This window comes from Ursus maritimus, unplaced genomic scaffold (genome assembly GCF_017311325.1).
Source record: "Ursus maritimus isolate PB19 unplaced genomic scaffold, ASM1731132v1 scaffold_17, whole genome shotgun sequence".
NCBI classification, from domain to species: Eukaryota; Metazoa; Chordata; class Mammalia; order Carnivora; family Ursidae; genus Ursus; species Ursus maritimus.
In genome coordinates, this window is record NW_024424119.1 from 35927398 (window position 1) to 35950259 (window position 22862).

General features: G+C 47.5%; 1 long non-coding RNA gene across 2 annotated transcripts in view; it reads left to right on the top strand.

Annotated features, from left to right (window-relative positions):
- The window catches only part of LOC103678552, a 131942-nt gene that overhangs the window by 39071 nt on the left and 70009 nt on the right, over positions 1 to 22862 (top strand). The window contains exons 3-4 of one of the 2 annotated variants that reach the window (XR_572718.2): positions 12459 to 12617; positions 15168 to 16612. This is a non-coding gene — a long non-coding RNA (uncharacterized LOC103678552). Of the gene's footprint in view, positions 1 to 12458; positions 12618 to 15167; positions 16613 to 22862 lie in introns of those variants that run through there. The other variant, XR_572717.2, reaches the window with a different exon arrangement.

Genomic DNA, 22862 nt, shown 5'->3' on the forward strand with positions numbered 1-22862 from the left:
GGGAACAAAGAGCCATACTGCCATTATGACACGGGGCTACCAGGTGCCCCCTGTCATGGAGTGGGCATGGTGTCTGTAATCACCCCTCATTTCAATTTCACAGAGCTCTCCAGTTGCACAACCTCCAACTCTTTATCCGCAAGCCCAAACTCTTCTGCCTAAGAGCTCACAGCATAATCCATCCACCCACCCATCCATTCACCCATCCACCCACCCATCCATTTACCCATCCATCCACCCATCCATCCATTTATCCATCCATCCATCCATCCATCCATCCATCCATCCATCCATCCATCTATCCATCCATCCCTCGCATGTTACACACAGTCCCTGGCATATTGTCAGTAAATGTTCAACAGTGTGTCAGTTATACCTCAGTTAAAAAAAAAAAAAAGCCAAGATGGAGTCCTACTGAATGAGTGTGACCCCTAACGCAGTGACTGGTCTGTTTATAAGAGAAAGGAGAGGGAGACTGAACACAGAGACACAGAGAAATTGACACCTATAGAAAGGGGAGAAGACAAAGCTGCTGATGTCAGAGGCACAGATTGGAGTGCCACAGCTTCAGGCCAAAGAAGACCAAGCATTGTCTACAGCCACCAAGCTAGGAAGAAGCAGGAAGAGTTCTTCCCTAGAGCTTTCAGAGGGGGCCTGGCCAAATAAAACAACAAACAAACAAATACATAAATAATCCACGCAGACTGGATGCTGAATGAACTTAATAAATGAATGGCAAAAACATAAAACAGAAAATGATCATAGGTGCAGTGGGGGGCTCCTAGATTGGTGTTTGAGGCGGGGTCATCCAATCTCTTGGCTCCAGCAGCTCCCTTCCCCAGCATAGAAGCCAGAGAGGCAGCCCAGTAGGAAGAAGCACATGTACAGAGCCATGGATGTGCTAAGTCCTAAGAGCTGTGTAGGAGATAAGCTAGCACCTAGATCTGAGTAAAATGTGAGGCTGGAGAGGTTGGTTGAGGACAAATCAGGAGGGCACGCAGTCATGTTTGCGCCTGAACTTATCAGTGAAGGGTAGCTACATAGATTATGGTACAAGAACTTTCTTTCCATCAGAGTTCAAGATCTCCTAGAAGCCTTGTAAATCTTATCTGGAACATTCTGAATTGCCTCTCATATTTATTCATGTCATGAAGAAGCAATTCTGGATTTCTGCTGAACACCTCTAGGCTTTCCAAAGCTGGGTGTGCCCCCCACTTTGCTTCTGCCTCTGCTGATGCGAGCCCACATAATGTGATTGCCCTGCACTATGGCCTCCAAAGTCCCCAAAGCGAAGGGTTACAGAAACCAGTCACAGTAGCCATAAAACTAAGGCGAATCCCATGCTCATTTTATGTAAACACTGCTGAGGCCAGAGCGGTGGGAGGGACTAATAGAGCATCACAGACTCAATAGCTCTGGACCTTCAGTGGAGTCAGAGAGCTCCTTTGAAAACCTTCCTTGAGGTCATTACTTAAGTCAATCCTCAGATCTCCCCTCCAAGGCAATTCCAGCAAGAAGTGTCTATGAATGGGTGTAAAATGGTGACCCCCAAATGGCTACCAAGAAATTTAATTTTTATTGCCCTATTTCCTACCTATCTCATATCGATGGGAAAATCAAGAGAATTGCAGGAATAAGACTTACAAGCATCTGGATTTTTTGGAGATCAGCAAGTCAGATTTGAAAGTTGATGGGCTTTGTCACTGGCAAACTGTGTCCCCCAAAAATATGTGTCGAAGTCCTTACTCCTGGTACCCTACAGAAAGTGACCTTATTTGGAAATAGGGTCATCGTGGATATAATTAGTCAAGTTAAGATAAAGTCATACTGGATTAGGGTGGACCCTTAATCCAGTTTGGCTGGTGTCCTTACGAGAAGATGATGTGAAGACACAAAGAGAATGCCATGATGACAGAGGCAGCCATCGGGTGAGGAAGATGCGAGCCAAGGGACACCAGGATTGCAGGCTGCCACCAGAAGCTGGGAAGAGGCAAAGAAGGATTCTACCCAGAGTCCAGAGGGTCCTGGCCCTGCTGACACCCAGATTTTAGCTTTCGGGTCTCCAGAACTGTCAGAGAATAAATTTCCATTGATAAAGCCACCCAGTTTATGGCACTCCATTCAAGTAGCCCTAGGTAGCTAATGCTGACGGAAACTCAGACTCTTCCCATCCTGCTTGCCTGCTCCAAGAGCAATGCTCTTGCCTGTGTGAGAGGTGGACTGCATCTCCTGGGCAGGGAAGGCCAGTGGCCTTCTCGAAAGGGGCATTCTGAGGTATCAGTGAGCATGTCGCCAGGTGTCCTGTGGGTACTCAAGAATGCCTTGTTTGAACCAGATTAGGTTATGGTGAAAACTTCATTAGAACAGGACGGAGGGGAATTCAAAATATGGAAAATATTCATCACGTTCCTCCTTCATAAAACTTCCCATTTTCCATGGCCCCTGCCAGCACTCTTCCATTTGCAATCGTGGGTATGTGCTTGCAACCTCAGGCCACATGCATCCTTGCGAGTGGCCCTTGGTCCTGCCCCCAGCGCTGCTGTTACATCATGTGATGATGCCGGCCCAATAGTTCATCCGGTAGTTATACCACAATCATTTCACCATTTCGCTCCTGTTGGTCATTACTTTGAATGATTTTTTCTTCTTTCTTACTCATTTAGATAAGATTGCGAAGAACATCTTTGTGTTAATAATGTTTTTCCAGTTTCATGGAGAAATAACTCACTGACGTCACTGTATCAGTTACAGCATGATGGTTTGGTTTATTTATGTCTTGCGGTGATCACCACAATAGGTTCAGCTGACCTCCATCTTCTCCTACAAATACAACAAAAAGAACTGTTTCTAAAATCTGATCCTTTTGGATTATCTCCAAAAAATTTCTAGGATAGATTTCCTGGCTCAGAGTACAAATAGTGTTAAGGATTTTGTTATATATTATTATACTGTTTTCTAAAAGAACAAAATCAAAACGCAGTGCCGTCTGAGAATACGTGCCAAAGGGTGCTTCATTACGTCTTTACTTTCTGAGGTTGAAAATGCATTTATTTCCTCTGTAGGACTGTCCTCGTGCTAACTGATATGTACACGCTACTGTAATGGGTCCTAATTGTACTGGCTATCCATGCGTAATAGGTATTACAGGAAACCGTCTCGGCCATAGTTTTAGAAATAGCTTTCCTTTTACTATAATGGCATTTGTGTTTTAAAAATTAATTAATTAATTATTATTATTTATTTGAAGTGTAGTTGACATATAATATTATTTTAGTTTTGGGTGTACAACATAGTGATTCAATATTCATAGTGATTGTATATATTATGAAATGCTCATCACAATCCATTCACTCACCGTCTGTCACAAAACATGGTTAGTACAATATTATTGGCTATATTCCCTCTACTGGACTTTTCATCCTTGTGACTTACCTAGTTTATAACCCTTTGTTCCTCTTTATCCCTTTCACGTATTTTGCTGCCCCCCACCCTCCTCCTTTCTGGCAACTGCTAGTTTGTTCTCTGTATTTATGAGTCTGTTTCTCTCTTTTCTATTGTTGCTGTTTGTTTTGTGTTTCAGATTCCACCTGTAAGTGAAATCATATATTTGTCTTTCTCTGACTTATTTCACTTAGTACAATACCCTTTCGATCCATCCGTGTTGCTGCAAATGGCAAGATTTCATTCTTTTTTATGGCTGAGTAATTGTCCACTGTGTATGTATACACACCCCATCTTCTTTATCCACTCGTCTATCGATGGGCACCAACATTGCTTCCTTCCATATTGTAAATAATGCTGCAGTAAACATAGGGGTGCATATATCTTTTCAAATTGTGTTTTCGTTTTGTTTGGCAAATACCCAGATGTAGAATTCCTGGACTGTATGGTACTTCTATTTTTAGTTTTTTAAGGAGCCTCTGTGCTGTTTTCTGGAGTGGCTGCACTGATTTACATTCCCACTGACAGTGCACAGGGTTCCCTCTTCCCCACATCCTCACCAGCACTTGTTGTTTCTTGTCTTTTTGATACTAGCCATTCTGACAGGTGTGAAATGATATCTCATTGTGGTTTGGATTTGTATTTCCCTGATGATGAGTGATGTTGAGCATCTTTTCATGTGTATCTGTTGGCCATCTGGATTATTCAATTAAACAATGGGCATAGGGCCCGAATAGACATTTTCCCAAAGGACACGTACCCTATAGAGTTTGTTTTTATTGAAGAGAGTTACCTTTCATTGATAAGAAGTTGTTGTAGAATTGAATTTTTTCTTTTTTTGGGAAGTTATACTATTATCTGCTATTTATCAAATAATCGTTCTTCCAAAATTGTGGTTAAATAGTCTGTTTCCTTCTGTTATTTCTATGGCTCATTTTAATATTTTGCTTTTTTATATACTTGGTGTTTATTTTTTCATATTACATAAGGTGTCATTTAAATTATCTATAAATTGTGATCCAGTTGTATAAAGTAACTGATTAAATAAGTTTTGATTATTAGTTTTGATGATTACTTGATTATATACCAAATAATCTTATGTACTTTTTCCTGTTATAAAATTTCATGTTCTTTGCTTTTTGAATTTTAATTTTTTGTTATTGCTGCTTTGTGATTTGGTTTAACTCCTAGTAGGCCTGCTTCTTCCATTATTGCTTATTTTTCCAGCATTTTCTTTTTTTATAATAATATTTTTTATTATATTATGTTAGTCACCATACAGTACATCCCTGGTTTCTGATGTAAAGTTCCATGATTCATTAGTTAGCATTTTCTTTTTTGTATGTGTTCTCATGCAGCTTTATTTTCTACGAGCTTTAGATTTATTGTTGAGTTCTAAAAGACCATTTGATATTTGGGTTAGTGTGCACTCAGATGTATATCCATTATTGGGTAGGTCAGGATAGGCTGAACTTGAGTCATTTCTGAGTAAGTGGGGTAGCTGGGTGCAAAGAGCTGGTTTTCCAATTGGACCATCCCCGAGTAAGAGTCCCGTCCTGCCATTCTGCTAGCTTGTCCCGGTTACTAACCACCCTGAGCCTCATTCCCCCCTTGCCCACACAGAGATAATAAGGCCGAGCTCGGAAGGGTGTCATTCTAATTCAGTGAGAGAAGGGATGTGAAACACTCAGCACAATACCTGCCAAGATGTGGGCACTTCACTTTCGTTTCCTTTTTATTCTCCCCCAATCACAATTTGTAGCTTCATTTGACCTCAAACTCGCCCCCAATTCTTATGTATCGTAAATGGATTCCTTTTTCCCTTGACACTTTGACAACTCTTTCTTGCTGCCATGCAAGGATGCTATAGATTACTGGCCTTTTATCCTGTACCCATGCCTTTGTGTGGCTCTTATATCACTGTGGATGGCTCTTTTCAGGGCCTTGTGGATTTTCTAGGTGGGCACGGTGCTACCCTTTGGCTTGCTTCTGAAAGCCATAATCATATTCCTAAAGAGATGCCAGAACGCTTCAGTTCCTCGAGCCACATCGAGGTGGCCTCTGCCAGTAGTCAGGAGCTACTCCTGCTTTGCTCCCTCAAGGACTCCATTCCTGGGTCTCCGCTCTCTGACCCTCTCAACCAAAGGAACCAAGTTCTTCCATTGGAAGATCCCAGAGCTGAATTCTACTCTGCATCTCCCACCCCATCCTCAGCCAGAACTCAAGCAGCCTGCAGTAGAGTCAGCTTAGGAGTCTCCCTTTGCCCTGCTGTGGACTTTCCATCTTTGGGAATGTGTGCTTCCAGGCCAACAGGCCCCGGAGCAGAGCAGCCGTGAGTGGCGGCCGGCTCAGGCACCCGGGACCCGAGTGCTCGTCTTGGCTGTGCTTCTACCTGACTGTTGCTTTTTCACTTGCGTACATCTCTCTCTCTCCCGGATGGGACTGGAGGTTGCTTTCTACTGTAAGAAGCATGCAGAAATAAGTTACAAGCAGAGGAGAAAGAAAGGAGGAATGTCGGGGCTGGAGGCAAAAACGGAGTCAGGAAACCACAAGGACAAACCCCCGTGCGTTCGTATTTGGCCAAATTTTACGTGGAGCTTCCAAGTCATCAGAAGAAACAGAAATCTCTGGACAGGTTGCTTTATCTCTACATCTCAGCTCCATTGCTGATCAAATGGCAATACAAACACCTATATCACAGGACTGTTTTGAGGATGAAAGAAAATTAGGACGTGAGACCTGGAAGTAGAATGTGTAACACAGTACAGGCTCTGCAAACGTTAGCTGTTATTCCTCTGATGATTTTTTTCCTAGGGTTTCCACTTGGAGGTCAGAGATCAACCAACTTTGGCGCTGCAGCTGGACTCAGCTCCGGGGTTGTGTTCTCCCTTTTCCAACGTGGTAGAGGCTGAGAAATGATCGCTAGCCGACCCTGTTACTGATCTGGTGGGGAAGTGGGGGAACTGTCATGTTGCAGCAGGTGTGACAGCAGCTAAAAGTCATGATGTTCCTTTGTGCAAGATCTTTACTCCAACCCATCCCCCGAGGTGCAGTGGCCTCACTGGCACAGGCCGCTAGAGCTCCCAGGAGCCGCTGTGGCTCACCAGACACCTTCTCTTCTCAGAGGGGTGGGTGGGGTTGAATTTCCCAGCATTACCCAGCTAGACTTTGATGTTCTCATTTCTAGTTCTTTCTCTTAAAGGACCCATTCATGAGAAGGGCCAACATGGAAGACAAGTAAAGAAATAATAACGCCACTTTATTTATAGTTTGGGGAAGTGAGAGTCTGCTTGAGTTCGGACCGTTCAGTTCATTGTCCTTACTTCCAGCAGCTGGTATGATTGCCCATCCTTCTCTGCTCTACTGGCCCTGGAAAGTCAGGCGCTTGGGATGCCCGTGCTGCCCAAGAGGCTCATTGTTAGAGCTCTCATCCTCTGTCAACGGCGGCCTTGTGCAATTTCTTGGTGGTGTGGAGAACGTAGATATTTATAGGGCTGTGCTTTCTTTCCTACGTGCTTTCATGCTTTCCAGAGAGTATCACTCAAGCCCATCCTGGGGCTATTTAAAGCTTCGGAGGAGCGCCTTCTGAATGCGCACAAGTGTCCGGGAACCTCAGTGGAGCACAGGTGTATTTTGAGCGGCAGTATTTGACACTGCATCACAGGCCGAGTTCATCATGCAGGAGATGGAAGCTGCAAGATGTGACGAGAGGCTGGGCCCCTCTCCTGCCTGTTCCTAGCAAGCAAAAGCCCACATGCAGGGGAAAGTTAGAACGCTTACAAAATGATGCAGAAAGGGCATCCAGCCCCCAGCAAGCAGCGGCATCCCTGGCAGACTGGTGCCCCTTCCACATGCACCCCCATCTTTCCCTCCCATCGGCCAGGGCTGAGTGGGTGGTGTTACCAGCCTCACCATAATTGCAAGGTCGCGCAGAGAAGGGAGCTGACATGCTCAAGGTCACATCATAGCCAGCTCAGGTTCCAGACTCCAAGCCCAGTGCTCTTGCCTTGATCCCACAGCCATCTACTCTTTTTGAATAGATAGGAGGACAGAGAAACCCAAGCTTCAAACAAAATCAGTGATTTCCAAACAAGCTTCATTTTCTCCAGTCCCTGGTGTGGCCATTGGACGATGACTTTGGTGTCAAACCGTGTGCCAGGGAGATGAATGCTCATAGCCTTTGGCGCAGTGGCCATGCCACTTGATTTTGAATCATTTATTTTTGAGGTCCACACTAGCGGTATTTGTTTATCTGGTGAGTTGTACTTCCTCCCTCTCCCTCTCCTATTTCCCTTTCTGAGTGGGTCACTTGGGATGCCCGTCTCTGTACGCATCTGCGTGCACTTGAGATCTGAAACCCGAGCCGGTGGCACCACCAGCTGCAGGAGCACTCCACTCACCGCCGTTTTTGGAAACCAAAAATGACTGGTCACATAACTGTGATTAGATAAAGCTTGTAATTTGTGTTTGCTGTAGTCAGCGACGTGGTATTTTGGGACAAACAGCCGCTCTCTGCTCCATATAGCTTGGAATTTGCGGCTTTTGTGTACCCCGCCATTGTATGATCAAGGAGGTAGAGGAGAAAGAGGGGAGAGAGAAAGGATGAGCGGGGAGGGGTCAGGACGCTGCCCTCAGCACTCAGCAGACAGGCAGAGAACTAGGGAGGCTTAGGGGCCGAAGGGCCCGCAGGAAATGTGGAGGTGCCTTGCGCTTAGGAGGGACCCAGTCGGGTGCTGTTGGGCCCTGGAATGGCTCTATGTTCCCTTCCTCACAGTGGAGTCACTTGACTCCCAGGGAGAGGCTCGGCCCGACCCAGGCTCAAGGAGGAATCCTAATTGGAGCCAGAGCGTGATTGAAGAGGCCCAAGGCTACGTGATTGAAGAGGCCCAAGGCTCCGTACTTCTGCAGGAGACTCCGCCTTTTAATCTGGCTGATGTCCTCTGATCGAATGCTTCGGTTCTAAAAGGCTAGCCTCCCTCCCTGTCCCCAATCCTGGGAACAACGTCCTTGCCTTTCTTCTGACTTTCAGCTGGCTAAAACCTCATTCATTCACACGCCAGGCCAGGAAGGACGCCGGGGTGCAGAAAGAAGTCGGCCTGAATACCAGTCCCCTACATAAACGCACCATCCGTGGCCTACGGCCTCCATGTCAAATCTGTACACTGAGGTGTCTTTCTCTGAACAAAGAAGGTGTATCCCAAAATAATCACTCGTTTTTCCCCCCCAATAGGAAAGAGAAATGTTGATGTAATTGGGCACCTGCTTTTGACTCTACTTTATTAGCTAGTCTGTTCCACGAGTTTGGGAAACACTGTTACTCTACTGAGGGGAAAACTAAGACCCAGAGGGGTGAGGCAACTTGTCTACAGACATGGAACTGGAGGTGGCAGTTCCAGTGTGGGACTCAGGTCAGCCAGACTCCTACTCTAGAGCTCTTTCCACCGTTCCCTGGATTTTAAGACATCCAGATTAGTCCCAAGTCATAAACGGAAATTGTCAAAATCAACCAGTATTTCTAATTGACTGTTATTTTCTTTGGGGGACACAAATATATAAGAAATACAGACCATGCTCTTAAAGCACTTAACTATTTGGGGGAGGCAATGACATATGCAGAGAAATTCATGCTACAATGTAGAAAATGCCAACAGGCCCCCCAAAAGGGAGGGGAGAGTGTTGGGAAGACTTGGATCTGGGTAACACGAGATCACTTTCTGTAGGGAGCAGGCACTTGAGCTGACTCTTGAAGGATTTGGACTGAGGGGATTGACAGAAGACAACAAAAGGCTGCTTCTGGCTGGGGGCACTCGGGGCTGGGGTGGAAAGTTTGGGCTGCGTAGGAGCTGGGCGAAATGGCATTTCAGACAAAGGAGTGAGCATAAGCGCAGGTTAGAGGTTCACAGTGCTTGGTTCGAGAAAAGGCCGTGGTTGTCCAGAATGGCCAAGAAGGATTGGAACAGGGAGGTGGGAATGGTCCTTCACACAACTGTGTGTGACCGACGGAGGCACGCTGACCAGGGAGCGCTCTGGAATGGTTGGGTTTTGACGACCTTGCTCATCTCAGATATACGTTCTGGATTCATCTCTGGGGCACATCTCTTAGGCATCCTCTAGAATCCAGTGACTAGGCCAAAATTCCTGCCCTTGGCTCTGTCTTTATTGAATTTTCAGCTCTATCCATGCTCTGTTTCCATTATACCAATTATCTTAATAAAATTTGACGAAGACATAGAGCTGTTTGGGTTATATCAGGGAGAACATCTGGATATTTGGAAACATCTGGACAGTTTGCCAAAAACACACCCACAAAACACAAAGAACTTTGTATTTATGTTTGATATCATACTACAGAGACAAAGTCCCATTCCTCAGCGTGGCTTTTAGAATTTGACAAATGCGTTCTTATGAGAAGAGAGGGAATTGTCACCCAGAAGTCCCACTGCTACCTCTTGTCTCTTTCATCTTCACTGTTTGTGGCAGACCTAACAAGCGAGTACACTTGGAATGTTATGGAAGTGGCTGGTTCACCTCCTAGACTTATATCCCTGGGGAGCAAAAGAAAAGGACATCTTCCCTGTTTATTTAAAATCCAGTTCATTTATTAAATTTGAAAAAGCGTTATTAGTTTGAGGTCCTGTGCATGACTTGAGGACAGAGGGATGACCAGGGTGCAGGCCTTGCAGGAGGCCATGGTCCATAACCAAGTAATCTCAACACAGGGATTTGTTGGAGCTAATAAAAGTGCATACAGAAGGCTTGGAGTACACAGACAAGAATGTTCTAGGCAGGAGAGAAGGGAAGAGGTAGGGGAAAGATTCGGGGGTGGAGTCATTTTTGTTTAAAGCCTTCAGGGGTGGTAGGAGCTCTCCAACAGAGACGGGGGAAGAAGGTGTCATGGGCATCAGAGACAGCAGGAGCCCCGGGGCAGGCACTGGACAAGGAAGAACATCAGGGGAAATGTGTAGTGTTCAAATGGCTCCTGGCCATGTTGTCAGAGGGCCGTGGTGAGCGAGAATCTCAGAGAGGTAGACAAGGGCGTAGAATGGAAGGTACCATTATAAAGTGTTACAAAGCTCTGGCCTTATCCTGTGAGTCATGGGAAGCCCCCAAAGCTTAAAACACCCCTGCTCTTACTTCCTACAGCTGAACGTATGCCAACCTAGGACTTCCCAGATATACCACCAAAAGAAAAAAGTGCACGTGTCCACCAAAGACGAGTTCTAGAATGTTCATAGAATATGTTATTCATAACAGCCCCAAACTAGAAGCAATCAAATGTCTATCGATAGAAGAATGGCTACATAAATTGCAATATCTTCCATATAATAAAATACTTCACAGCAGTAAAAAAGTGAACAAAATAGTGATACCAGCACATGGATGAATCTCACAGACGTTGCATTGAGCCAAAGAAACCATTTTTCTGTAATTCCATTTATATGAAGCCCAAGAACAAGAGACTTAATTTGCATGACTGACGTCTGAACAGTGGTTACGGGGGTGAGGTAGTGACCAGGAAAGAACATAAGAGAACATTCTAGGGGTCCTGGGAGTGTTCTACATCTTGAGCTCATGGTAGTTATGTGGGTGTATACATATGTAAAGATTCAACACGTCCTACAGTGAGATTAGTATACTTCATGAATGCTTAAACTTAATAAAAAAGTAAAACAAAGCAAAACTAACACAATTTTGAAAAGCCACTCCAAATAGAATTTTAGGAATCTGGTTGTCATATTTGCCATTATGACCACATCTGCTTCCAAGAAATCCCTGTCCCTGCGACAGACCCTCCTGTCACTCAGTCATGTGTACCATCTATGGGAGTTGGTTAGAGACAAAGTCCTCCGCAGTGGCCAGTGAGAACAAAACAGGCAGGAAGAGCACAGCAAGGCCGCAAAGCGAAGCAAACTTCAGTAAATTTCCCCCAGCACTTGCCCCTCCCTGCCCCTCGCAGGACAAAACCCCATGTGTTAGGAGTACCCTCTTTACTCTAGATTCATCTCTTAGTCTGCACCAGTCCTCTTGCAGCCTGAAAGTATGACTTCATATCTTCAAGAACAAACAAACAAACAAACAAACAAAATCCTTCTTTGGCCCTGCTTTCTTTCCAGCGTTCTCTCTCACTTCCCTCTTCCTCTCCTAAGCCAGACTTTCAAAAACACTTTCCAGACCCACGGTTTCCACTCTGTCATGTGACGTTCACTCTTCAAATCAATGGATGCTCTCCTCTCCTTGCCTGTGAGCCTCACCTTACGTGGCATCTCAGTTGCCTTTGGGCATTGGCTATAATGTCCTCCCGCCTGAAAATGTCTCTGCCTTGATTTTGGTAAGAGCCAACTCTGCTGGTGAGCAAAATGGTTATCGTACCCACCTACATGAATGCTTGTAATGGAAAGAATAACTTGGAAGCCAAAGTGGATTGAAGGGAAGGCCAGCTGGACCACCTCCAGGGCACCAATGCTTTGCAGGGCAAATTTCCTGGGAATGAATTGGATTATGGTGCCAGTTTATTTAGAAACTCTGTGTAACACTTTACATAATTGGCAAAATGTAAATTGGTCCCTCTCTCACCCAAGTACAAAACGCCTTTGAGTGGAAGTTAAAAAAAAATGTCTTGCCAGCAATTGCCCGGTTTGGCTGCACACTTCCTCGGCCTGCTCAGGCAGGAGCTGTCAGCCGAGACTCTGGAACCCAGGCATATGTTGGTGTGGTGGTCTTTGTCAGAGATTCATTTGCCGTTGCAATTTAAACCTTTCTTAGTCCTCCCAAGAAGTTGGTCTGATTCAGAAAATCACAAAAGACAACTGAAGGGAGTTTCAGAACCACAAAAAAATGGGAAATGTCTTTTTTGGATGTCTTTTGGCCGTGGGGGTAAATTATCAAGAGAACCCCATTCTGAATATAATTTGTATTGAAATAAAATAAATAAATTTCTCGCCATCCCCATTAAATAAATGTTGCGCAAGTATTTAAAGAATCTTGTTTTAAATTGTCACAAATTATGATCCTGCCAGCCCCCACCCACCACCACCCTGGGAAGATGGATTAAATCTGAGAGGACTGTGCAAGGAGGTGGAAGAAGTCGTGCCAAGCGTACATGGAGGAGAAAGGGGACCAGCTCAGTTCACACTGGATGGGCAGCTGTGATTGGCAGAAGGGCCAAGGAAAATCAGGTTTGTGGAAAATCAGCTTGAGAATAGTGTTTCTTAACCTTGATTGCACTCTGGGATCACCTGAGTGGACTTTTAAAATGCTCGTGGCCTGGGTCCGACTGCCAGATCTGAATGTCATTGGTCCGGGGTGTGGGCTGAAGTGTGGGACTTTTATAAGCTCCCCGGCTGATTATATGGTGCAGCCAGATGGAGGATTGCTGCTTTAGAGAACAGTCCAGCGGCTGGGAGCAGGCCTTCTCCCAAAGGGGATCGTGAACAGCGGTTCTCAAAGTGTGTTCCCCAGGCCAGCCACATCAGCATCATCTGGGAACTTGTTAGAAAATGCAGATTCTTGGGCTCTACTTGAGACCTACTGAATCGGAAGCTCTGGGGGTAGGGAGGCCCAGCGATCTCCAGGGGTTCTGATGTGCCGAAGTCTGAGAACCACAGATCCAAGGAAAGCTAACCTTCAAGGGGCCGTGAGGACGCAAGCCTTGTAACGGTGGCCAAGGGAATAAGGCTGGTTCCCTTCAGAGCCTGGGGGAAGGAGCGAAGGCGGTAACCGGGATGGATATTTGCTCAGGAGGGACTTCACGCCCAAGGGGAGCATTTGAGGGAAACAAAGGTGGGACCCAGGAAGGTCAGACTGAGGCACAGAGTGATGCCAAACAGGTCCTCCTCCCAAACCAGGGACCTGCCAGTGCCTCTCGGTCTCACGTTCCTCACACTCAGAGCAGTGTCCTCAGCTAAATGGCCAACGAGAGCTGTGACACAACGTGGTATCTCGTCTCTCGGTGCTGTGGGGGCTCTGGGGCTTGCTGCAGGGGCTTGGGAAACAGGGCTGGGGTTTCCCCTTGCCGCGGAAAGAGCAGAGTCCCTGTCCCAATCCCACAGGATGTGGCTCTGCACTTGTTCCATGCCAAGTGCGAGCCAGGGAGGGCCTCTTGCTTTCTGGCTTGCTCTCACTTCTGCTCTCCTCTCTGACTCACAGCCAGCACAGTGGCTCTGAGACGGTTGTCTCTGCCTCAGAGAACTCAGAGCCTGGGAAGGAAAGCCTTTATGGGGAGCTCAGGGAAGGCAGACCCCGCGGCAGGGGAGACGCGTTGTCTGGCTGGCTCGATTTCCTTCCACTTAGCAAAGATTTCCAGCGTGCCTGCCCTGAGCTGGGCCCTGGGCCAGCCCCTGGGGACCCAGACCTGGCCCTCAGGAAGCTTTCAGTCAGGGGAATGGATTTACTGGTGGAGGAGAAGAATCCACAATTCAAGGTCTTCTACTTGAGAGGTGCTGTATTTCAGGGAATTCTTTGGGTTTATATCCAGACCAGGACGTGTTTGATAGTAAAAGCGTGAGCCAGAACACCGGGCATCTCCCAGGAGATGGGACTCCCTGGGCATCCAGGAAGCATGGCCGTGCTAGCCATACTGTGAAGAGCTTGCAGCTCGGTGGGTACCATCGGCTCTCTCCGACCTGGGCTAGACCTCACCTGGCCTGCTGTCCCTCTGTGGCTCCCCTGTATGTACTGTGTTCCACCCTATTCAGCACCTAGGATCAGCACCAACCCCACACAGAGCACCATGGGACTCCTGTGCAGACCCAGGCATGACTCGGGTGCTCAGATACAATGCCCAGGCTTCTGCTTCGGCCGTCGTCCCCAGCTCTGCTTGATTTTCACTATGCAACATCGGTCAGGATACAAAGTGTCTCAGATCTTCATCTGTCTCCTCCATCACGTGGTATTTCAATTTCACAGAGGTTTCTTGGCTCTGGGGGAGCCATTTAGACCTGTTTTAGATGCACATCTGTCCTCCTCTTAAGATCATAGTTTAATGCCTACATTTCCATTACACCGTACCATTGGTGAAGATGTCCTACTGAATGTGAACATCAGGCCCCCCACTCAGTGTCCACACCCAGTGACGTGAGCGCATCGTTAGAAGTGACCTACCACGATTTCTCTAGCTCCTGTAAACTTTTCTTGAGTGCTGACTCTGCTCCGGGCCCTGAGCTAGGAGGCTTTTCCATCTTCAGCCTCACAATCGACCACTCGTGGTGTAGGTGCTGCTAGACCCGTTCTGCATAGGCCCCAAGTCCCAAGGCTCAGAGATGGCGAGACGATTTCTCCCTCTAGATCAGGTCACAGAGTGTAAGGCTAGCCCCAGGAAGGAACCTGGGGGTCCAGGGACAGGATTAGGGTGAGGCGAGCAAGGCCTGCAGGCAAAATGCAGGGTCAGATCCTGTCTTCATTGAAAATTTTGATATTTTGTTCATGGATTTATTTTTTTGCCATCTATCATCTATCTATCTATCTATCTATCTATCTATCTATCTATCATCTATCTATCTATTAGGAGAGAGAGAGAGGGAGGGGCAGAGGGAGAGGGAGAGAGAGAATCTTAAGCAGGCTCCATGCTTAGCATAGAGCCCAGCGTGGGGCTTGATCTCACGACCCTGAGATCATGACCTGAGCTGAAATCAAGAGTCCCACACTTAACCGACTGCGCCACCTAGGCACCCTTAACTTTGATTTTTAAAGGGACTTTGTTAAGATGTTATTTTTGTCTTTCTTACTAGTGTTGGCCCCCCCAGATTTGGTGCCTGAGGCCAGTGGCCCACTCGTCTTCCCGTGTCTTGGCCCTGAGAGGCCATCCCTACAAGGAACTGACTTGATATGCAGTAGCCGCTCACTGCCTGCGTCTCCCTCGCTCTCCCTATACCCCATCTCCAGGCCAGTGTGATTTTGTATTAGTAAACCGCAGGGTCAGGCCCTAGGCCCGCTGTGCTCCCATGGTTTACATAGGCTCCCCACTGCTCCCATGGCCCTGGTCTGTGCCCAGCTCCCTCCTCCTGCCCACTCCTGGCCTGTGCTACCAGGCACTCCGGTTGAAGAATGACCTCAGGGCAAGGATGGGGGCTTCCTTAGCCTGTGCAGCCTTTTGGAGAAAAAAAGGACATACATGCCTGTGGGCTTGTAAAATGCTAATAAAAGCCTCTAGACCTGATTTCTCCTTGGTGAAGCCCTTTTTGACCTGTTGCCTCCAACTGCCAACTCCTCCATCCCAGCCTGCACCCAGAATGCGTGTCATAATTAACACGTGCTAGGCCCTTTTTAGGCACCAGGCCCCATGTGAGATCTTTACATACATTCGCCCGGTTAACCTCCATGACAAGCCTTTCAGCTGGAGATTACTAGTATCTCCACTTTATAAATGAGAAAAACGCAGGCACAGAGAGAATAGGTAATCTTTACAAGGTCATGCGGCTAGGGAGTGGCATAGGGTGATCTGAATTGGACAGGCTGGCTAGAGCCCACCCCCTACCCTCTCCTGCTTCTTTCCACTCTGGTGGGAGGTGAGCCCTTCTTGGAGCCATTGAGCAGAACCTGCGAGATTACCTTATGACTTGGGGTGAGTTTGCACGACACTAAGCATGTGGGGGAAACTGTACATGTCTTTCTCTGCATATGAGCTGAACTGTGTCCCCCTCCCCCCGTTTATATGTTGAGGTCATAACCCCCACTATCTCAGAATGTGACCAGATTTGGAGATAATCTTTAAAGAGGCCATTAGCATGGGTCCTGATCCAGTATGGCTGGTGTGCTTATAAGAAGAGGAAATTTGGACACCGGCAGGTGCAGAGGGAAGACCACGTAAAGACACAGGGGAGACCGCCGTCCACAAGCCAAGCATGGAGACCTCTGAAGCAACTGGCCCTGTCGACACCATGATCTGGGCCTTCCAGCCTCCAGAAGTCTGAGAAAATAAACTTCTGTCAGTTAAGCCGCGCAGACTGTGGTGCTTTGTAATGGCAGCCCCAGCAACCTCCTCCATCCTCTGAAGTGCGCGTTCAAGGTGAGATGCAGACACCACCCGCCCGCGCTCAGGATGCACAACCCGGCTGAATCTTGCTGGCACATTCGAGCTGCTGTCACGGCCCCTCTAGGGGGCAAAGGGAGGAAATAGTCACCTGTGGCCATATCTCTACTTCTGGCATGCAGTTCTCTGCCTCTTTCTACCACTATCACCCCCCCCCCCCCCCCCCCCCCCGCCCGACCGTTGCCTGGATTACTGTGCCATTGATCAGCTTGTCCCTCCTCCTCCCACCCACTTCCTCCAAAGCTTCCAGTCTGATCTTCTGAAAACATAGCTCTGCTCATGTATGTCATGCTGCTGCTCTAAAACCTCCCATGGCTCCCCATTTTCTTAGAGGAAAAGCCTACCCTCTCCGCTCGCCCTGATCTACTCCACATCAGCACTCAGTGGGACCACTCCATCCCTTTCTATACCCAACACTGGAATCCAAAGGAAACTACCAGCTATTCCCCACGTGAACCTCTTGCTTTCCTGCCACATACCTTGCTCACCCTGTCCCCTCTGCCTCGAGTGTCCGACTTTCCCTTTGCATGTTTGAATCCTATTGATTTCCCAAGCACAGCTCAAATTTCGCCTCCTCCGTGAGGCCCTCTGCGTCCTATCAATCCCTATCCATTCCTTTTCTCAAATCCCACCACACCGTCTCTCGTGGCTCTGAAGTTCTCTTCACCTTACAAATCAGCTATTTATGCATGTGCTCCACCCCCACCCCTCCCACATTTGCATACCTCCTGGGAATTTTCTGGAAGGGAGGCAGCATGGTGGCTTAGGAAGGGAAAAATACGTGGAGCAGGCAAACCCATGTGTTCACTCCGTTCTCGGTCACTTGTGAACCGCAGTGGGAAAGGGACTCTTATCTCTACAGTCTGAGTGGCCGGCACAGAGGAGTTCAGGAAATAATCAGTGAGCAAACGGGCAACTCCTCTCATGTCTCTGAGCCTTAGTTTCCTCATCATTAAAATGGGGATGAAAATGATGATGATAAGAATACAAGATTATGGGATAATATCTGTGAGCTGTATTGTGTAACGAAGAAATCTCTTTATAGTCTTTGAGTATTTTGCTAGAAAACAGTCGTGTCTCCATCAAGCAAACATTTCATTTCCTATAAAGCCCTAAAGCTCTGCTACGTTTTCTTTTTTTTTTTAAATGTTTAAAGTACAGAATTTTATTTCTTTTGATCATAGATTGTTAGACTTACAGAACAAAGAAAACTTACAATGTGATCCTAAAGACGTATTGAAATACTAATTTAGAGTGAGCTGCTATTCTCACCGTGAGAATCGCTAATGTCATATTATAGTTGAATTCATGAGAGGAATTTGCATTCCAGCTCATTATTGTGTAGTTCTAACATTAATCTTCAGAATACCTTTAGTTTTTTTTTAATTTTTTAATTATTTATTGATTTTTTATTATATTATGTTAGTCACCATACAGTACATCCCCGGTTTCCGATGTAAAGTTCGATGATTCGTTAGTTGCGTATAACACCCAGTGCACCGTGCAATACGTGCCCTCTGCTACGTTTTCTTTTTTTTTTTTTTAAAGATTTTATTTATTTATTCGGCAGAGATAGAGACAGCCAGTGAGAGAGGGAACACGAGCAGGGGGAGTGGGAGAGGAAGAAGCAGGCTCATAGCAGAGGAGCCTGATGTGGGGCTCGATCCCAGAACGCCAGGATCACACCCTGAGCCAAAGGCAGACGCTTAACCGCTGTGCCACCCAGGCGCCCCTCTGCTATGTTTTCTAATCGCATGAATAACGAGTGGGTGATGTGCTCAGTTACTCTGCTAGGTGCCCTCTGTCGCCGTTCCCCCCCCCCCTAATCCTCCCAACAGCCTGAGGAGGGAAATGCAGATATTGTCTTCTAGCTACAGAAAATCAGAGCTCTGGTCTGAGCTGCGTCCAAGCGTCCACCTCAGAACGTCGCCCAGGCCCAGGGAACTGGGCAGGACGGGAAAGAGGGGGAGCGGGAAACCAAGCCATGATGGGTTCACCGGATGGTGCGTCCAGCTGGGGAGTCAGACGGATTGCCAGGATTTATGGGGACCACGAATCCCCAGCCAGGCTGGATGCAGTCTTGCATCTCGGCCTTCGAGGGCCTGGCCGGTGACTGTGAGGATTTGGAATTTCTGGGCCCGAGCTGGCAGTGGTCTCCCTGAGCCAGGAGTGGGGTAGTTCTGATGAGTGGATAATTAGGACGCTTCTTTCAGCTGGAGATAAAGTCCAGAGCCGCACTCCAGCCATTATCCTGCCAACCCTAATAGAGCCAGATTGATGGATACAGCGCGGAGGGAATTTGGAACATTCTTGTGCACACTATATCACACTCAATAACCGCCCGTGCACAATGTGGGACTTTTATAAGCCATTACAAAATCCATTTTGAAACATCTCTGGGTGCGACAGCCAGCTGCAACGCATCTGAGGTATCCCTGACATGTGGGCTTTGGTGGAGCCTGGGAGCGCGCGAGGACTGCCGAGCGATCGTGTGCACACACAAGCCAAGAGAGCCCCGTCGTACGGGAAACAGATGCTGGCCGCACAACCCACTGTACGTCTTACACTGTATTTCGGCGAACGCACTAATCCTTCTTGTTAGACAAGAACAGAAACCCCCCAAATGCTTTCCATATGTCCCATTGTCTTCCTAGCTCTTTAATTCTATCTCAAAAGCCCCCAACTTAGCAACCTTCATATTAATGCTAAACATATTACATCAGTTCTAACATTGATATGTTTAATATGAATACAATTAAAGTTGCTTCAACATAATCCTGGTAAGATAAACAGCATTGCTATTATTATAAACATCTCTGCAAGGTCTCTTGTAAAATATTATCAATACTAATAGAAGCACCCCCCACCAGCCCAGATACTCGGCCTAAACAATGCCACTGCCTCCCTACTCATAACAAATATGTCCAGTGATTTAAACATCGGTGCATCCAATGTAAACACCATTATAGCTAATGTAAAACAGTCACCCAGCCCGGCAAATCTTCAACCAGAAAGTTACTGAAGAGAAAGAACAGTTTCCTCGGCAAGAATGCGTTACAGCCTGCTGGTGACATTTGCAATAGATTACTTAAGCCCATAAAGAAATGAAAATTGCAGGCCCATTTTGAGCCAGAAATGATGAAATTGGAGAGCACAGGCTAAGTACAGTATGGCACAGGCCGGCTTCTGCCCCGGCTCCGCGGGCCCTGCATGGCTTGGAACACATCCTCCTGAGTCTTTGTGCATACGTGGCCCCAGACACATCACATCTTCCCGGTCCTGCTTCCGGGCCATAGTCCCCACATGCGTCGGCATAAAGCTCAAGACTGGCCTTTTCAGAGCGAAAGTGCCCATGAGGGCCGGCGTTGGCGGAGTGTAAACACACGGGCGCCTTTCTCCCTGGAAGGGCCTTGCCTGGCCAGCGGGGCAGTGTGGCGGAGCCCTGCCTTCTGCCTCAAACTGTGGAGCTGGCCTTTCTGAATTTCAGAGGACCGGAAAAGCCGGGGCTTCAGGCAGGAGAACTAGATGCTTCCACGGAGTCAAAGCAGGATTATATTGTGTTCATCGGATTCTTGTCTCACCTGGTACCCTAAAAGCAGCAGCTGGACCCCTCCAAGACAAACCCTGGCCATGTTCACAGCAAGCCCCTGTTCACTCTTGCCTGTCTCCCACTTTCTATCCACTTTCTTGATTTACTGGCTCCTGAGCTCTCCCCTGCTCCTTTGCTCCCATTTCCCATTTCAGGAATCTTCCTGGGTGTGGCTCCAGTGATTCCATATTTACTCCTTTTTCTTTTTTTAATCTGTCAAGCCTACTCCTACTAAGTCCCCCAACTCATCAGGCTCTGGCTCTGGAGACTTCTAAAGGGTGATTCCCCCCAAAGAGGCAGTTCAAAACTCCAACCCTCACCCGATCACAGAAGGTCTCAATGCTACACTGTGACCCAGTGGTCCGGACTTGCCACTGCCTCTCAGGGGTGTCCCTAGAAAATTTCCAAAGGGGAGTCATGCCTTTGGGGCTGGACTCTATGCCTTCTACCATAATGTCCCCAGAATGATAAGGTTTCATCGTGATTCAGAGAAAGGAAAGGAAATTGCTCCACTATTTCTCTCCCAATTATTTCAGTCGAAATTAGCCACCTCTCCCTGAAATAACTTCCATGAAAAAAAAATAACTCACCGGTTTCCTCGGTGAGCTTACATCCCATCAGTTCTTAGGTTCTCTTTTCTACCGATGACAGAACCTGTCAATTATCAAGGAATTCTCATTGTCTTGGTGTGACTGTGAGTACAAGCATGTGTGTGTGTCCTTCAGAACCATCACGTGCTCAAATAGTCATCTGGCCCTTATGGTCAGTTCAGGGTTTCCAATCCTGGTTCTATTGACATTTGGGGGTCACATTAAGTCTTCGTTGTTGGGGGCGGTCTGTTCTGTGCATTGTGAGATATTTATCCACATCCCATTGGATGCTATTAGCACTCCCTGGTTGTGAAATCCAAATATGTCTGCAGAGATGGGCAAATATCCCAGAGGAGGCAAAAACATTCTGACTGTCTGTCTCTCTCTCTCTCTGTCTGTCTCACACACACACACTCACTCTCTCTCTCTCTCTCTCACACACACACACACACACACACACTTTGAGAACAACTGAGTCAGTTGAATGAATCAAGGCATCTGACAAATGAACAGAGAAGCTCAGATGCAAATTTGTGTTCTCCTACTTACTGCTGGTGTGGTCTCGGGCAAAGAGCCTGATCCACCCGAGCCTCAGTTTCCTCATTTGTACAGTGGCACTGATGACATCCATGCACCAGGGATGTGGGAAACCACCTAGGTCTTGGATGTGGAAATCTGTGATTCTCATTTGCATCCTAAATCAAGCATCTTCTCCTTGAAGGAGCCAGTGGAGGCCCAGAGCATGGACAGGGTGTTCTCATTTCCCCAGAGTCTGGAAAGAGGGAGAGCTGGAATTCCATTCCAGCTACACATCATATTATTAATGCTGGGCAGCTCTTTCCTAATAAAACCCCAAACCATGTAAACACTAGTATAGTTTTCAATTTGTAGTCAGATTAGATGCCAGGAGTGTTTGGTTCCATTTTATTTTACTTTATTTTATTTTTTAAGTGAAATCTTTACAGTGGATTTGAAAGAAAGCTATTTTCTGCCTCTCCAGAGAAGTGTAAGTTTTGGAAAGTGATTTTCCCTGGAATGTTTCAGCTTCAATCAGGGTGGATGGAAAAAGAAAAAAAAAAAAAGCCGGTTAAGTCACATGATAGAATTTCTGGACCCAGATTCATCAACTCATTTAGGAAGTGCCCTATGGAGTGAAATATGCACAAAAAAAGAGGCTTTGTGTCATTCTAAAAGCTATTTTATGTCCTTGGAAAAGCAGGTGGGTGTTTATATTCCCCCTCTTTTGAGTGTTCTGCTTTAAGTTTCACACACTGCAAATGTTGTATCTCCAACGTCACCCCAGAAAAAAAATCTTTCTGTTGGGGAGGGGGGCATAATTCTCAATTCCCCACATCCTCATGTCAGTGAAGTACAGAATTCACATCACTGCTGTTCCTCTTGGTGCCAGGAGCAAAGAGCCCACATGCACTGGACATCTCCCCTCGGACTCAGGCCTCCAAGGATCAGCGGCTAAGCTTCCCACCCTGGCGGGCTCGCAGCCTGGCAAGGTTGGTGCCAGGGCAGACCCAGAGGGAGAACAGACCCGAGGGAGCTGGAGTCCGTTCTTCCTCTTTCCTGCGACAAGGAATTAGGTCTCAGGAGGCTGCTTGGAATGGAGAAGTAGTTCTCATTCCTGAAGCTCTGGGTTCAGCCGAGCTCTGAGCTCTACTGAGCACCCCGGGACCACGGCACTCAGGTTCGTGCCACAGGGGAACCTGAGACAAGTCTCAGTGCACACAGGGAGACTTGTCGCAGCCCCGCCGACAGGAACCTGTGTGCCCGGTAACACATTTGTAAACTGGCAGAGAGCCTGAAGGAAACGTCGTCACTGTCCGGGGAGAGGGGCGGGCAGAGGGGAGGACAGGCCGTTTCCTGCCCCAGGGCTGGCCTCCTGGAACAGGACCAAACACCTTGCTGGGCCTTGGCTTCCTCGGTGAGTTCACATCCCATCGGTTCTCAGGCCCCGGTAGTCAGTCCCCGGACATCTCGAGCGCTAGCCTGTGTTCGGCCCGAAAGCCTCTTCTCGTGCCGACGGGCCCTGGGTCAGGCCTTCCGTTGCTCTGACCCCAGTCACCATCGCAGTGCAGAGCGCCCCATCTTTGTCTCCAGCCAGGACCTCGTGGCGAAGCAGCAGCTAGTACATCGGTCAGCCTCCTGGAAATGTCTGCCCGGAAGCCCCTCCGGCACCTTTGCCTCCACGGGGAAGCCTGTCGCG